The sequence below is a fragment of the Alexandromys fortis genome, unplaced genomic scaffold (genome assembly GCF_014885135.2).
Source record: "Alexandromys fortis isolate MF-2015 unplaced genomic scaffold, M_Fortis_MF-2015_v1.1 scaffold_181, whole genome shotgun sequence".
Taxonomy (NCBI): Eukaryota; Metazoa; Chordata; class Mammalia; order Rodentia; family Cricetidae; genus Alexandromys; species Alexandromys fortis.
This window is the reverse complement of record NW_026068069.1, coordinates 780,903-797,768: the sequence shown is the minus strand read 5'-3', so window position 1 is coordinate 797,768 and position 16,866 is coordinate 780,903. Positions and strand designations below refer to the sequence as shown.

Sequence of the window (16,866 nt, the reverse complement as noted above, 5' to 3'; positions counted from 1 at the left end):
TGTTCAGTTTTGGTGGTGAGCCTAGCCCTTAATGGCCAGGTCATCTCTCCAGCCCTAGATCAGTTATTCATAAAGCTAGAAGATTAAAATTGACTGCCATTTGTACTGAGAGATATTCTTATCGAATCCCTTGGTATTCTATTTTAAAATACAAAAAAACATTTTGGGAAAATCAAAATGCTTTTTAATTTAGAGAGCATGTTATGGTTATACCCCAATAGTTAAAAATAAGAGAATTCCCTGGCATTCTGTTCTCAAAATCATAATAAGATAGAAATAATTGTGCATGTATTTAAATCTTCATAATAATAATTTTTGTATTACATTTTAAATGTAGTACAATTTTACAGTGAATGATCATTTTTCATCAATCATGTAGTTAGCTAAAAGAGTGTAAATAATCCTATTTTAAATATTTGTAATAATGAAATATGGACTTAAATTTAATTTTATCGTCACATATTATTCACTTAGCTTCCTAAGTTCTCTAGCCATTGGGTAACAAGACTGACATCATAAAACAAAATGCTGTTGGTTAAATTTTTTATTTGTTCATATTACTAAGCAATAATGTAGACGTTTTAAACACATCTATCTACATAATCACTTTGCAAAAGAGTTTTATTATCTATATTTTGCAAATGAGAAAATTGTGTGCTCAAGTTACTTGCCTAAAGAAAGCTATATTGCTATAAAAGTGTTCGGGGTGGGGTCGATGTGTTTTTAAATCCTAGATTCTTTTTATTATATCACATAGTTTCTAGAAAATACCATCTTCACATAAAATAACAATCAGACACAGTCTTAGTGTAGATTGCATTTTCTGTTCAGTAAATCACCAAGCATTTATTGGGGTTACTGGCACAGTGGCTAGTTGAACATTAGCCATGGTCTCGTCTCCAGAGACCTCATTGTGTAAAGTAAGATTGTTGCTGGCAGCTGTGAATTTCTGCACATTCTTTGGTTCTGCTGGGACTTCAGCAGCACTATTTTACACATTGCTTCATCTCTAGTTAATTCAAGTGTAAACGGGCTACTTCCCCTAGAGCAATCCACAGTGAGCCTTGTTTAACCAACATTTTACTAAATTGTTTTGGCAGGAGACAGAGTTTCCCTCGTGAGTCAGGTGGGAATTTTGACTAAGTTCAGGTAGGCAATCAGATTTATAGACCTCAGTGTTGTATGACACCCTCAGAACATGTTGATTTTTTTTAAAGTGACTAAATATATCATCATCTGTCAACAAGATTAAAACCATTTCAGATTATCTCCAGATTTAATACTCTGCCGTTAAGTCCTAAAGACGAGTTATCTTATATAGAAAGTCCTGGTGGTCCTTGATAGTGTGCAGATGGAATTCACTGTGCTTGGAGTGGTTTTCTGCCTTGGCAGATCTTACTCATATTGCATGTCTGGCTTGACACACAACATGGTTAACCTCACTCCATAGACATTCTCAATTATTCCCATCTCCATTAGTTATGACTCCTTAGAACTCTTTTGGCCTGTGTTATCTTTTTCACAGTTCTTTGCTCTCTAAGCATTTGTATGATCATTTATCTTCATTCTCTTTGTGACTCTAGACATGCAATAGATTGTAGACATGTTCATATCAGACACTCATTGGTTTTCTGTAGAAGTATCTGGTTGTATCTACATACAAGTGGTATTTAATGATATTTAATGTTTCATTACACTCAATTCCAGGTGAGGGTTAAGGTTCCTCAGTAACATCAGTTGTAGTAATTTAACTTCTTTTGAGTTGAGACTTTGTTAGAGTAAAAGGGAGAGACTGCTCTTGAGAACGAGAAAGAATTCCTGATCAGAGATGCCTACTTGTCAATCACAAGACAGAGAGCTAAGGATAAAAACATTCTACCTGGAGTGAGTCGTCAGTGTGAGAGTGTATCTTACATTTGATTTCATGCTTGAATTTTGATAATCTACAAAAACTCAATTGATTCCATTTTTCAAAAAGAACTCATATTGAAATCCATTAAAAGCTTAATTGAATATGAAATGCACATATGACTCTTATTAAAAGCACGCGCACTGTTATTTTTCTATTTAGCCTACCTCTCTTGTTTGATTGTCACCACAAACTGTGTACTTTTGCTTTTATTTATTTCTAACAGATAATAAAGATTATCTATGCCTAATTTTCTTAAATAGCTCACTAATTATGATATCATCTGTAATGTATACACATTTTTTAGTCTTTTGGGGATCTAGGAGACAAGTATAATGTATCAGATAGTCATAATTCTTTTTGATTAACCCAGAACCAAGATTTACAAATTACTCTCAGTACTGAACAGTGTCTTTGGATGAAGGGATGTATTTTTTCATGTCTGCGGTTAACAGCTGTAGTTATATGAATGAGAAATATTCCCATAGACTCATGCATTTTCACACGTATTCCCATGTTTGTGTGACTCTTTGGGAAAGGTTATGTAACTGTTAGAAGGTTGAGCCTTGCTGAAGGAAGTACACCACTGGGGAGAGGGTTGGGAGTCTATACCACTACCACACCACCTGTTCCACTCTCTGCTTCATGGTTGTGTTTGAATATGTGATCTCTCAGCTTCTTGCTCTGGCCACCTACTACTATGCCTACCCCACCGTTATGGACTCTTCAATCTGAACTGTAAGCCAGATAAACTCTTTCTTAGCCCTGGAGTTTCATCAGAGCAACAAAAAGTAACTATTCCAGTAGTGTCCTAATCTCGGCCTGGTTCTGCACCTTCCAGTTGGAGTCACTGTCTTTTTCTCTGGAGACAGAACTGGGCTAAAAGCTGACACTCAACCTTTCCCAGAAATGGGGGCTACCTCTTTCCCTAAGCAATTTTTCTTTGCATTTGTATTTAAGTGTATGTCCACCCCATTTTGTATTTGCTTCAACTAAGAATTTATTAATGATCTGGCCATTCCAAGACCAAAGCATTCCAGATAACACCACTATATAAACAGACATTTAAGGATTCAGGGAGATAAAAGGATGAGAAGCTGTGAGCATGGAAAGGGGCGGACAGGAAGACCCTGACTTTCCATCTCTAGAATGCTTTCCTGAAGACCCTGAATTTCCATCTCTAGAATGCTTTCCTGAAGACCCTGAATTTCCATCTCTAGAATGCTTTCCTGAAGACCCTGAATTTCCATCTCTAGAATGCTTTCCTGAAGACCCTGAATTTCCATCTCTAGAATGCTTTCCTTACTGACTTCCATTTCAGCGTTTCAGGATTGGTGGGGCATATCCTATTTAGTCCTCTCCACCTGCATCTGTAGAAGGAAACATCCTGATCTTTTAATATAATCTAAAAATTCTCGATGATAGTGGCCCCTCTTGCTCCAGCAAATACCCTAGTATCTATTTCAGAAGCCCTCGTCAGAGAAGTGCAGATGGCGGACACAGCTCCCGATGTCATCTCTGCTGTGCAGGGGTGTTTGTGTGTCTGTGTCTAGATGCATATTAAAAAATACCCAGCCCTCTCCCATCTGCTCACCCAGAGTGCTCTCACAATCAGACTTGTAATAAATGAACAGTGTGCAGAGAAGTGCTTCTGTATTTGTCCAGAATGCCCTGCTTCCACACGGTGCCTCTTCCAGTGCTTTCTGCTGCCTGTGTCCGGTCTCTATCCCTTCTCTCAACTTGTAACTGTTGTCAAAATTCTCTGGCCTCTTCAGCTCTCTCCACTTCCTTTTGAACTTTAGCCCACCGATCAAGTCGTATGATGAATCACGCTTGTTGCTACATTGCATGTTGTGTCTCATGCCTTCTGTTGCTCTAACATCTCGGCTGGAGCGGTCATGTGGTTCTCTGTTTTTCTGCTCTCTCTGATGGCTCCCTAATTAAGTGTGAGTTAATTTTTAGCTGTGGTGTTTATGAAACCTTTATGTCATACATCCTGTCTCTGCTGATTATGCCGTATTAGGAATGTAGTTCTATCAGTTATGATTTCTGATGTATATTAGTACATCATCACCTAGTTCTCAGAAATAACTCATTCCCTTTTTATTTATTATATTTTTAAAATAAAGTTAGAAACTGTCAAACCTCATGCATAGTCAAAGCTTTATCTACCTATAACTGCATATTCAAATAAACGAACAACTTTTGCTTCTTTTTATGTCTCTGAATTATATTCCCACATAACTAGCTGCTCTCTGCATATCAAATTTTTATTCCTGTTCTAATGAATACAAAGTGTTTCTTTTTAAGTTACTGCTGAATTTTAAGGATAATTTTAGATGCAATTTACTTCATTCATGTTTTGAATAGATTATATACATTCTTACTTCCTAATACATCCTATTGTTGGATTGCTGTTAGACATTGTCAGTCGTCTCTATTGTCCTTCTGTAAAACCTACTTTCCCTAGGTTCTATACACAGAGCCTTGATCAAGGGCCTCATTACCTCTCCTGGGAGGCTGATGAGCTGGCTCTTCCTGCTCATCACCTTGCCAAGTGAGCATTTTTTTTAAAATATGTGTCACTTTGAATAAGGTGCTTTTAAACTCAGAATCCTTCAGTGTCTTGAAAAACAAAGCGCAATCTATTTTTGCTTACTTTCTCAAGAAAAGTTATCACACTCCCCATAAAACCAAAGTACTGTGGCAGTCCCTAAACTGGCATTCCTAAACTGGCAACCTCCTTAGGTTGCGTTCTTGTTTTGGAATGCTCTGATTTGGTCTGATTTGCAAAATCCCACCTGCCTTGGATTCTTTATACATTGACCACTCCTCAGTTTTCTGTAATCATCAAAAAATCTTACTATCCTGTATTACTTAAAATGTAAAGTTCAAATTTCATCAGCTGTATCTGAGGGCAAATCATATTTCCCACTAAGTGTAATGGCTTCTGGGAGCTTCTTAATTTCTGAGGATGCCTTTGAGCACCTGAGCCCCATGACACTGAGTTAGCTACACCCTGACCCTCCTTGTGAATCACCTGCAAGCAATGGGATGTGCCAGTCTGGCTGTGTAAACTGTCACGATGGCACTGAGAAGTTAAGTGACTGTGATGTGAGATTGTCCTGGCATGGTGAGGCTGGGAGTTTTCTCACGAGTTCGACCCGCCAGAAGAGCAGCTATTCTGTTTGAGGATGTTGGAGATAGGCTTATGTTCACTCCTAACCTACAGCTGCTGACTTTCAAACTGGGGCTGCAGAACAGAGAACCATCTGAATCGCCTTTGGTGATATAAAAGCATTATCAATGAGACCCAGCAGCAAGATCTCCACCCTACAGGCTTTTTGTTTTCCCAGGACTGCCAAATGCACATGGATAGGTGGTACATTTGGGGATCTGCCATTGCCAGCAATGAGGGAGCAGTTCTGAGAGTGAAATTCAGGAGCAAAATAACTGTGCTCATGTTTCCTCCACTTGGTGTCTGGAAGAGCAGCAGCAGAAAGATTCACATCTTCTTCCTAGCACCCAGTGACCTGAGTGTATCCTTTATTCCTGCAACAAGAATCTAAATCAGAAATTTAAAACAAGATACACATTATTAGCACCCAGTGTGGGGATGTAATGGTATGCATATTGAAAACTTAATTAATTTAATAAAGCAAGTTATATTGGATTATTAAATTTATGAATGAGCTTTTAAAAGTTAATATAAGATTTTGATGTCTTCCTTATATATTATATGATACCATACAGTGTTTAAACTTTTCAATTCATAGTAAGTGGTAAAATTAAAGTGAGCTTTTGACTTGCCTTCTTTTCATAAATAAAATAATAAAACTTTATTATTTTATGAATAGTGTTGAGGTTTCCACACACTCCCTACCCCATGCATGGTTAGGTTCCACTGCCAGCATCTCTTCCAGAGAGTGTATTTTTACAATAAGTCTAGACATTAATCTCCTGACAATCAAAATCCATAGTTTAACTTAGAGTTCACTCTTAGTATTGTTACCCCATAAGTTTGACCAAATGTACAATGGCATATTTTAGTGTCTTACAAAACTTTTTACTTCCTTATAAACCCTCTGTGTACTCTTCTTCATCCCCTAATGCCCAGTCTGGAACCCTCTGATGAGTTTTACTGTTTTGATGCTCCCCTTTGCTAGCCTGTAGCTGTCTAGAGCATGGGCCCTGTGGAATTATAGCATGTCTATAGCCTTTTCATATTGGCCTTTTTTTTTTACTAATGTACATTTCAGAGTTACCCATGTGTTATGTCATTTCTTTTCTTATATTGATAACATACTTTCCTGATTTTTGAGACATGGTCTCATGTAGCCCAGAATGGTCTTAAGACTTGCTATATAGGATGAAGATGACCTTGAACTCCAGCTTCTTTTCCTCCTCCTCCTTCTTCTCCTCCTCCTCTTCTCCGTCTCCTACTTCCTTTCCCCCCTCTCCTCCCCCAAGGACTGGGATGAGAGATGAGAGACACGAAACACAATGCCAGATTCTAGAACTTTTAGCATTTGATATGTCCCACTGCTAAGTCCTTGTTTACTCATTTGCCCAGTGATAAACATGGTTTCTAAGTTCAGATAATTCTGCAAAGGGCTACTTCAGTCACCAATCATTTTGTGAATTTTTATGTGATTCTAAAATATCAACTAAAATAGGTTATTATTTATTTATTTATTTTATTCTTCTTTTATATAATATACCCCTACTGCAGCTTTCCCTCTCTCAATTCCTCCATGTTTCTCTCCTACCTTCCCTCTTTCCCAGATCTGTTATCTCCTTTTCACCCCAGAAAAAATACAGGCCTCCCAGAGCCTTCAAACGAACATTGCACAGCAAGATACAATAAGAGCAGGCACAAGCCCTCACATCAAGGCTGGGGAGGCAGCCCAGTAGGAGAAAAAATATCCCAAGAGCAAGCGAAAGAGTCAGAGACACATGACTCATTGTCAGGAGTCCCCACAAAACACCAAGCCAAGAGCAGGAACATATATGCTGAGAACCACAGGCTCATGCAGGCTCCATGGTTGCTGCTTTGGTGTCTGTGAGCTTCCATGAGCCCTGCTTAGTTGATTCCATGGGCCATGTTCTTCCAGGGCTCTCAATCCCTCTGGTTTGCATAATTCCTTGCAGTGCACAATGCCTGTCTGCACTCTATGCGCTACCATACAGTTCCCGAGCTTCGGACGAGGGGCTGGAGGTTAAAACATACAAAGACACACAGAGACAGGGAGAGACACAGACCTCCAGTCACTGGTAAGAAGCCCTTTATTCAATAGCACCATGGAGGCTTAGATACCCAACAGTCAAGTGGGCCAACAGGTGAAAACCTTATCCTCTGATCCTCAAGGCCAAGGCAACACAAGCTTGTGGAGCAGAGCTGGTAAACAACTTTGACACAGCTTTCAGTGACTCAAATCCGAAGGAAAGTAAGGATCTCTAGCAGGGAAGAGCAGCTGGAGGCCAGGACTCCAAATGGGCCCAACAATTCCTCATTCCCTTTTTCCAAATAGATCCAAAATCCTGAGGGAGGGAATGGATGGAGACCTCTAAATTAGGCTCGCTCTCTCTCTCTCTCTCTCTCTCTCTCTCTCTCTCTCTCTCTCTCTCTCTCCCTAATGTTTGGCTGTGGGTCTCTGCACCTGTTCCCATCTGCTCTCTATTGATAACAGGGCTAGGCAATGGTCTATGAGTCTAGGAGAACATCAGTAGGAATCATTTTATTATATGTGTGTGTGTGTGTGTGTGTTGTGTTTTGTTTTGTTCTACCTTAGGGCTCTGGGCTATCCTGTCTCTGGTTTCTGCTAATCCAGACAATATTGGGGTGGGCTCTTTGTTTGGTCACTCAATGGCTTCTCTGTCACCATTGCCCCAGCGCATCTTGCAGGGTGGATGACAGATTGTAGGTCAAAAAAATGTGTTGTGGAATCTTCCTTAATACTACGTCAAAATGCATCATAGTGATTGACCAATTGGCCATTATAAAGAGCTGAATGGCCATTATCTAGGCAAACTTAGGCTAGGTAAGATTTCTAGGAACAAAGAGCTCTGGGAGGAAGAAAGGGAGTTGCCAGCCAGACACAGAGGAAGCAACATGGGCAGGTCAGAGTATAGGTAACTGAGCCACATAAAAAAATGTAGATTTAAAAATAGGGATTAATTTAAATTATAAGAACTAGTTAGGCACAAGTCAAGCTTTCATAATAATAAGTCTCCTTGTCGTGATTTGGGGTCTAGAGATCCAAAATCCTTCTACAGTTTTGTGACTGGGTTGGTGTCCAGTCTCATCACCGGAAGCCTTGTCTGGTTACAGAAGATAGGATAGAATCCCTAGCCTTCATTACTAGAGTTCTTCACTAGGGTCACCCGTGTAGATTCCAGGGAGATTCCACTCCACTAAGTTTCCACGTTGCCCACCCAATGTTCTCCAATTGCAGTCATCTCTCCCGGTACTCTCCCTCTATCCCCTGGCACTGATCCCCTCTATTCCCATCCCCCCACCCCCAGGCCACCTGCAAAATCTTTTCTTTCCTCTTCCCATGGAGATCCATGCATCCCCTGCTAGAACCGTCCTTGTTACTTAGACTTTTGAGCCCCCTGTTCTTAGGAATGTTGGATTTTTGTCAGTTTCTTCTCTAACTATTAATATGGCTCTGTAAGTTTTGTTTTTTATTTAGTTGTCTTAGATTAGCACAATAGATCCCTGAAACTTTCTTGCATATCTAGGATAAATCCCACTTGGGTGTTCTTTTAGCGCATCGTTGGTCTCTATTTGCTAGTATTTTGTCAAACACATTGGTATCTTTGTTCATGAGAGTTAATGATCTGTAGTTGGTTTATCTTTTAATAAGATTTAGATGCTATATATATATATTTGTATTTTTACTGATGGATTTAATACTTATTTTTAGGTTCTTTATTATGCACAATGTATTCAGGTTATAGAAATTCACTCTTCAGCAACACCCCCCCTTGTCTCACCATACCTTGAAGAATTTTTCTGACATTTAAGCAACCCACCAATTAATTGTTCTAAAGCTGTTGTCTTAGTTTCTTTTATATGTGTTTGCATATGTGGGAGAGATAAGGAATGCCTTTTCTTTCTCATGTCTTCAATCACATCTGAATAAATTTCTGAAGTCATTTCATCCCTTTGGTGAAAATCGAATGATGTCTTTAAAGCAGTTATATATAATTTGATCAAAATTTTTCATCTTGGTCTGTTTTCATTTGGCCAGTGCTGAGCTACATTTAAATTCAAAGGTCATGAATAACTATTATATTTAATACAGTTCCTTTCACTCTGTCTTATCAACATATATTAGTATATCATCAAATTTGAATGGCAGAGAATGAAACATTTCATTTGTGAGTCTACATCAATTTCAATACAGAATCAAGTAAGTGTTCACAGCAGTTCATACACCAATACAGTTAGAGTTGATCAGAGCATATTGTTAATTTAATTTTCTTTTTAATAATTACATCATTTCCCCATCTCTCTCTTATTGCACCTATGTCCTTCACACCCCTGCTTCTTCCTAAACTCACTGGACTCCTTCTTTTAAACATTGTTTTTACATATACACATAAAAATAATCAACAAACATATAAATGCAACCTACTGAGTTTATTCATTGTTTCCTGCATGTATATGATTCTAGGGTACTGGATAGTCAGTTGAAGGCTCACTTTCCTCATCGCTGCAGTTGTTAATTGCTTGTAGCTCTTTCTCTAAGCATGAGTCCCTGTGAAATTTCCCTGTATCTGGTGGAATGTCAATTGTGATGGAATTGTTCACTCCTTATTTAGGCAGCCAAGCTTTTGAGATGATGGGTGCAGCTTCTCATCACAGCAGAATTTGTGGTCCTCTGGTCTGACCCCCACTTCCATAATGGTCTGTGAGCATTAAGTGTAGGACTTGTGCTTTAGATGGATCTACTGGGGCTGAGCATCCACAATCAATTGATCTCTGCATTTGATCAGTTGTGGCTTTATTTAATAGTCTCAATCTCCTGCAAAAAGAAGTGTCTTTGATGAAGGGTGAGATAATATGCTTTTCTGTGGGTAGAAGGATAAGTCCTAAGAATGCAGTTAGAAATTATAGTGGTTTAGAAAAATGGTGAGCATTTTGTAGATTTATGCATGTTGCTTCTGGTTAAGGAAAGATATTAGTAATACAATTATTTCATAAAAATAAATCGAATTTTAAAAACTCTCAATGTTCTTGGATATTTCATTATTAGTTATTATTAATTATTATTAGGATACCTTCACCAGAGTCGTCTCAAAAAGGTCTAAGCTATATACATATATACACACACCCAAATAAATGCATAAATAAATACTAGATGGTTCGCCAAACATCATTTTCTTTGGGAGGTTTTATGGAGCGTTGCTATCATCAAGCAGTCTTTTATTACAAAACCTAAGTAGTCAATGTAGACAAATGATTCTGAAACCTTCTTACACCCCTGAGTAAGACAGGTAGCAGGTGTTAGGGGTCAATGTATTAGCCTTCTGTGCTTTCTGGGCAGACTTGGTGACCTTGCTACCACTAGCAGCCTTCTTGTCCACAGCCTTGATGATACCCACAGCAACTGTCTCCCTCATGGAGTAAAATGACCTAGTGGAGAATAGTCAGAGAAACTACAGACACACATGGGTTTGCCTGGAACAATACCAACAATGTCTGCATCATCAGGTTTCAGGAAATAGAATAATCTCCCCAGCTTCTTACCAGAATTAAAATCAATTTGGGGTGTGCGTGTTCATATGTGTCTGTGTATGTGTGTGTGCAGGCATGTATGTATGTGCATGTGTGTGTGCGCGTGTGTTTGTATGGTTGTTTTGTTTTGCTGTATTTTGTTCTGGACAGAAACTATATATAGTTCTGGCTGTCCTGGAACTATGTTGACCTCAAACTCACAGAGCTTTGCCTGCCTTTACCTACTTGGTGCTGCAATTCAAAGCATATGCCATTGTGCTCAGCAATCATTTTTTCAAAGCTCAGCAAATTTGTAAGCTAGGCGAAATGTGTGACAATCCAGTATAGGACCATAGCCTTTACTAATTTTGTCTGGGAGGTTCAGGATAATCATCTGTGTGACGAAGCCAGCTGCTTCTATTGGTGGGTCATTTTTTTGCTGTTCCCAGAAATGTCACCACGTCTAACATCTTAGACATCCACATTCTTTTGTGGAAGTTCATGTTGTCCTGGGCCTTCACTCACTTCTGTTCTCTCAGAACTTCATGGTACGTTTCAGGAGACTTTCCCTTAGTTGTGACATTGTCCAGGACAAAAGTAACCATCGTGCCTGGTTTGAAAACACCTGTCTTCTCCACTTGGCCCACAGGGACAGTGCTGGAACTATCAATTTTATAGACGTCCTGGAGGGGCAGCTGCAAAGGTTTATCAGTTGGATCAGTTGGTGGCAGGATACAATTTAAAAATTCTAGCAGTTTGGTCTCACTAGCACTCTTATTTTTACAGGTGATTTTCCATCCCTTGAACCAAGGCATATTGGCACTTGTTCCCAGCATATGGTCAAGATTCCAAACAGATGCTGGCACAAGTGCCACTGTGTCAGGTTTGTAGCCAGTCTCCTTGATGTAAACGTTGACTTCCGATGCAATTTCCCCCTCTTCTGCCTGTAGAACCTGCTCGGTTGAACCTGTTTTGCTGACACCAACCTTCAGCTGTTTCACACCCAACGTGTAAGCCAGAATGGCATCCTCACAGGTCTGCCCATTCTTGAGGATACTAGCTTCAAATTCACCAGCACCAGCAACAACTCTCAGGACAGCAGAGTCAGACTGAAATGTGCCTGGAATGGAGTTTTCCACATAATCTCTAGAGCATCAGTGGTAGTCACACAAAATTTGCTGACTCAAATTTCCACCAGGAGATGTAAGGGTGATACCACACTCATGCTCAACTTTCAGTTTGTCCAAGACACAGGCGCCCTTGCATGAGCCTTTTCCCATTTCAGCAGCCTCCTTTTCAAAGGTCTGTTTGTCAGTTCTGCACATTTATAGATCAGATGGTCAGTGGCAGTGCACTTGCCCAAATCTGCATGTCTGATGACAATGTTGATGTCTTTTCCTTTCCCATGTTGCCTCTAAGTTAGCAGTGGTTTTCATAACACTTGTGCTATGATAAGAGATAAAGCAGCAGAAGACTTTGCTGGGAAACATCTATAGAGCTGAAGATCAACAAGAGAAGAGAATGTGTGTATACCCCTCATCCTGTCATGGTCTTACAGGGAGACTTATCATGCCCAGGGTGCACAGTAGGGGAGCAGGAACATATGCCTGAAGCTTAGCCTAGGGTTAGTAGTTGGCTGGAAAAATGCCTATTTGAAAATGTCAGGAGCTCAGCCTTTGCAGACCTTATAACTAATGGGACGTTTCACTTCTCTCTATTGGTGAGAAGAACCCCCAGAAGATGAGCCTGGGTGGTCCCTTTTCCCAGAATACTAGGAAGTCCCTACCAGCTAGCCTTTTCTCTGACAAGCAGAATACCGCCAGTATAATATGAGACCTATGACTCATATTATGAAACAAGCATTTATTTGCAGAAAATTAAACCATAATGAGAAATGAAATCTAAGCAAACATAAATGTTTTTTAGTAGTTGGAATGTGGTATACTCATTGCCTTTGTTGAATCATGTGTACAACTTCTGTACTTTCTGCTTTGCTCCCAAATGGCTTTCTTGATGTTTTCATTTGTTTGTTTTTTCTTAATGACTGATCCTGTTTGCAATTTAAAAACTTTTATGTCCAGTGTCCAACCTTGGGGTTGCTTTGCTTTGAACATGGATGCTATCAGGGCTTCTCAGATGACCTTTCCTCTCAAAGTCTTCAGTCTGTTCTGTCCTTGAACAAGTGCCTATCAGACTTGTCAATGGTTATACACTCTGTGTGTGTGCTTTGTTTAAATGTTGTGTGTGTGGTTGTTTCTAATTAGATTGTGAAGACTCTGTGGGATATCCATGGCAGCTTAGGGTCTTGTTATCAAAACCACAATGTAGTGTGTGTGGGAGAAGCATTATCCAGTCAATGAGATTTTCATGTGGTGCATTGCAGTGCATTTATGGGGCTTGCTGTATGCAGAAAAGATTAATCATTCTCTGTGCCTCTTGCTGACGGACACGTGGCTTTCAAAGGAATGGTAGTTAGAGTTTCTTATGTGTTTTCTGATGGCCAGAACATGCATTCAATCTTGATTCTCATAGACTACAGCTAAACAATGAAGTAACAAGGTTGTGCGCCCCTCAGTCATGCTCAGTTACCTTTTCTGAGCTTCAGGCCCTCCAAGGCACAGCTGTGGCTGGGGAGGAATTGGTGCTAAGAACTTTGGGATACTGACCTTTCCTTCATCTGGGCTCTTATGCTCAGGAAACAAGCCTAGGTTCAATAAAAAGATGAAATATAGCAGCATTTAAAAAAGAGGGAAGCAGAACAGGACAGCTGGGAGTGTAAAGAAACTCCAAAAGCTAGACACACGAAGGTTTTGCTTGATACTCATTTAAGGAGGTGCTTTGGGAGTCTAAGGACATTTGGCACATTGTCTGTTCATGTGTTTGTATCTGTGCAGGTACAGAGTGCTCAGCGAGTGTGGCAGGCTGCCTGTTTCTGAAATTCTGGAGATCACCAGCTGCACGATGATTATTCCCCCTGCTGCTTTCCCATTGCTAAACTAGGTCCCCTAACAAGCTAGTCTTTCCACTGCCCCAGGCTTTCTCCAGTCATCAATGTTCCTCCTGCCTTTTCTGTAGCTCGTTACTAGTTTGTGCCTCTTGAAGCAGGAACCTTTTTATCCTGATGGTGGTGGCGACTCATGAAAGAAAAGTAGCTTGCCTGAGATATTTTCTACGCTGCTTTCTCTAATAAGAAACTTTGACAGACTTTAACAAATTTTGTTTGTATAATATCTTACCTTGTATTCATTCTCTATGAACACAATTTACATTTGTTTTTTGTTTTTTTTTTATTATTTTTTGTTGTTTCATTTAGAGAAGTTGAACATCAACAGGCTGAGATAAAATGATTCGGATCGCATAAGATGTCTTTTGTTGTAGATGTAGAGTTTTGTACACATAGCATTAAAACATAATTAAATAAAGAATGTTGGCCTGGGGGGTGGCTCAGTGTACTAAACACTTACCACACAATCATGGGAACTAGAGTTTGAGTACACAGACTGCATGTGAAGCTCTGAATAGTAGTACATGCCTGTAATCCCAGCAAAGATGGGAGTCCTTAGAAACTCTTTGTCTAGCTAAGGTGAAATATGTAGAACTAAAAAAGAAAACACAGTCTCAAAAGGTGGATGGTGAGAGTAACTTTCCTCTATCTGAGATCCATGGCACACATGTCTACTTACAAATACAACACAACTTATTCACATAAAGATAAAAAAATGATATTTTTTGAAGAAAGTGTCTTGAAGGTGTGCAGCTGTAGTGAATTGGGCTTAACACCAGAACTGCAGGAAATCAAAGCAGTGCTGTTTCTGTTTGGTTTAGGAGATCTCTGGGAGAGAACAAACCCAAATCAAATTCTCTGGAAATCCCTTGACCACAGAGACTTATCTTGGGAACAAGAGGCTGAAGGACACATCCTTCTTTTGTATTAGTTGCTGTTCCTGCTGGGTGGCCAGGAATCCCAAATGCATTCTCACTGAGACAGTCTTAAGAGAGAATTGTCCTGTCAGTGAGGAGTACCTTTAAGTCCTTTTGTTTTTTCAACTGACAACATTTCAGTCCAAATACTTCATTTTTCATTTTTAACCTAAAGGAGATTATGATTGCATAGCTTCATGTGTCCAAACAAGATCATATTCATATAAGGTACAGCACACCCTTATTTACCAAAGAAATATCTGCCTGTCCTCATTTTATGTCTTGCTTTTTCACAAACAATCCTGACTACTGTTATTCGCCTTAAAAACACCCTTGCATTCCCAATGATTTAGCAGACTTAACAGTAACCGGGAAAAAGCTCCCTTCCAGCACTGTGCTCCTCAGTGTCCCTGAGCTTAGCATGTACTGCTACTGCTTTGTGTCTTTAAACACTGTCTTTTTGAAGAATTTTGTCAGCATTATGGATCAAACATGTTTCTTGGACTTCGACTCTTCATCAAATGGTGTGACACCATAACTGGCCAGCATTCTGGGTATCATGATCCCATCACCTCTGTGTCTGTCACCCCACAAGTCATCCCTCCTCTTTCGTTCAAGTTTTTATTCCCTTCGCTTTAGATCACTGCATTGTCCAGCTAATCTTGTGTCCTGTCTATATCCATATCCCCATCTTTCTGTATCACGTAGAAGAGTTTTTTAATGTACTGTAGTCACATTTCAATTAATATTGTACACCTCTTGAAAACGGTTCTTACAATTACTCTTATAATGGAAATACTATCAAACATTAGCATATATTCCAAAACAACTCATTTTTTAAACACTTCTCCTCACGCATCCTTTGTCTCTACAATTGACAGCACCAACTGCTCTGCCCATGCAGCCCAGATACCTAAACGATGTTCCTCTGCCTCTCTCATTCTCCCCTCCTCAGGGCTCATTGGATTGATCTGATCTCTTTACTGTTTCGATCTTATCACCTCTCTGCCTGTCTCCCCACTTGTTATCCCTCATCTTTAGTTCAAGATTTTCGTGTTTATTGGATACTCCATGTAAAACTCTATGCAAAACTAATCATAGAATGATTAACTTGTCAAGAGTTTTTGTGGGTTTCCTTTTAAGCCTTGCGCCATCTCTTTGCACAATGCCTAGTGTATTTGCATTTCTGAAGTCACTGGCCCTACAAGAAATCTTGTTACTCTTCTCAAAACTCTCTGGGTTAGCAGTTATACCATTTGAGTAGGAAAAAGAGATACTTAGATATGTGCTAAAATCACACAAGGGATTAGAGATTGTGATTCTTTCCACTTAAAGTAATGGGCAGTAAATTTAAACTAGCATTCTGCCAAAGAGTATTAGAACATTCTGTTTCTGTGAGTTATTGACATTACTGTGTGCTGTGTATATTTTCCCTACATGGTTATTTTACAGAAATTCTTATTAAAACACAAATTTGGCACACCTATTTCTCTGAATAATTATTAGTGCCTTGTTCATGCACCTCTTTCTGATGAAAGTCCCAGCTTTGTGCTTAGAGCAAGCCTTCACTAGCCCCTTGTGATGTTTTGTGCTGCTTTTCTGGCCTTCTGCATTCAGGATCAGGTATATCTGAACCAACCAAGATGCATATTTATAATGTGACAATCTGAGGAGATGTTTCCTTGTATAAAATTATTGACATACAAACATGTGAAGCGAACTTAAAGTCCCCAGAATCCACATAAAATATGGATAGATGGTAATAGTATGTATAATCTAGCACTCCTACAGGGAGATGGTGGAGAAGCACATAAGAATCCCTGAAAGCCTGTGAGCCAGCTATCCTGGCATATACAGAAGACAAACAGATGAGGTCTTATCTTAAGACATGTTGAAGATACCCCCGGCTTCCACACATACATGCTGTGGTATGTGTACACCCCACCCCACCCTTCACACACACACACACAATAAAATATAATCTGGATTCTTATGGGGGCGGGCAGAGTTTTGTCAGTATTGCTTGTTTTGGGCAGAGATTTGGATTCATGTTTGACAGCCAAACATGACATCACATCAGCAGTGGCTCGCCTGTTTGACTAAGTTCTTCTGTTATTGCTGGGGATCTGTTTCCATTTCACTGTGCTCTACTCTGTCTGGTAAGATAGTCTCCAAAACTTGCTCATATTTTTACTTTTATACCTTTATCCACTCCTCTTCATCTCATAGTATTTCTGGTCATTTGCATGGTTTTCTTTTCATCTCTGTTGTAGGTACTCAGACACACACACACACACACACACACACACAC

General features: G+C 39.6%; 1 protein-coding gene and 1 pseudogene across 1 annotated transcript in view; one reads left to right on the top strand and one right to left on the bottom strand.

Moving 5' to 3' along the window:
• The window catches only part of Chsy3 (chondroitin sulfate synthase 3), a 215,035-nt gene that overhangs the window by 54,280 nt on the left and 143,889 nt on the right, over window positions 1–16,866 (top strand). The gene's annotated exons all lie outside the window — the stretch shown is intronic.
• Window positions 7,575–16,866, bottom strand: part of LOC126487859 (elongation factor 1-alpha 1-like) — a 31,018-nt pseudogene continuing 21,726 nt past the window's right edge.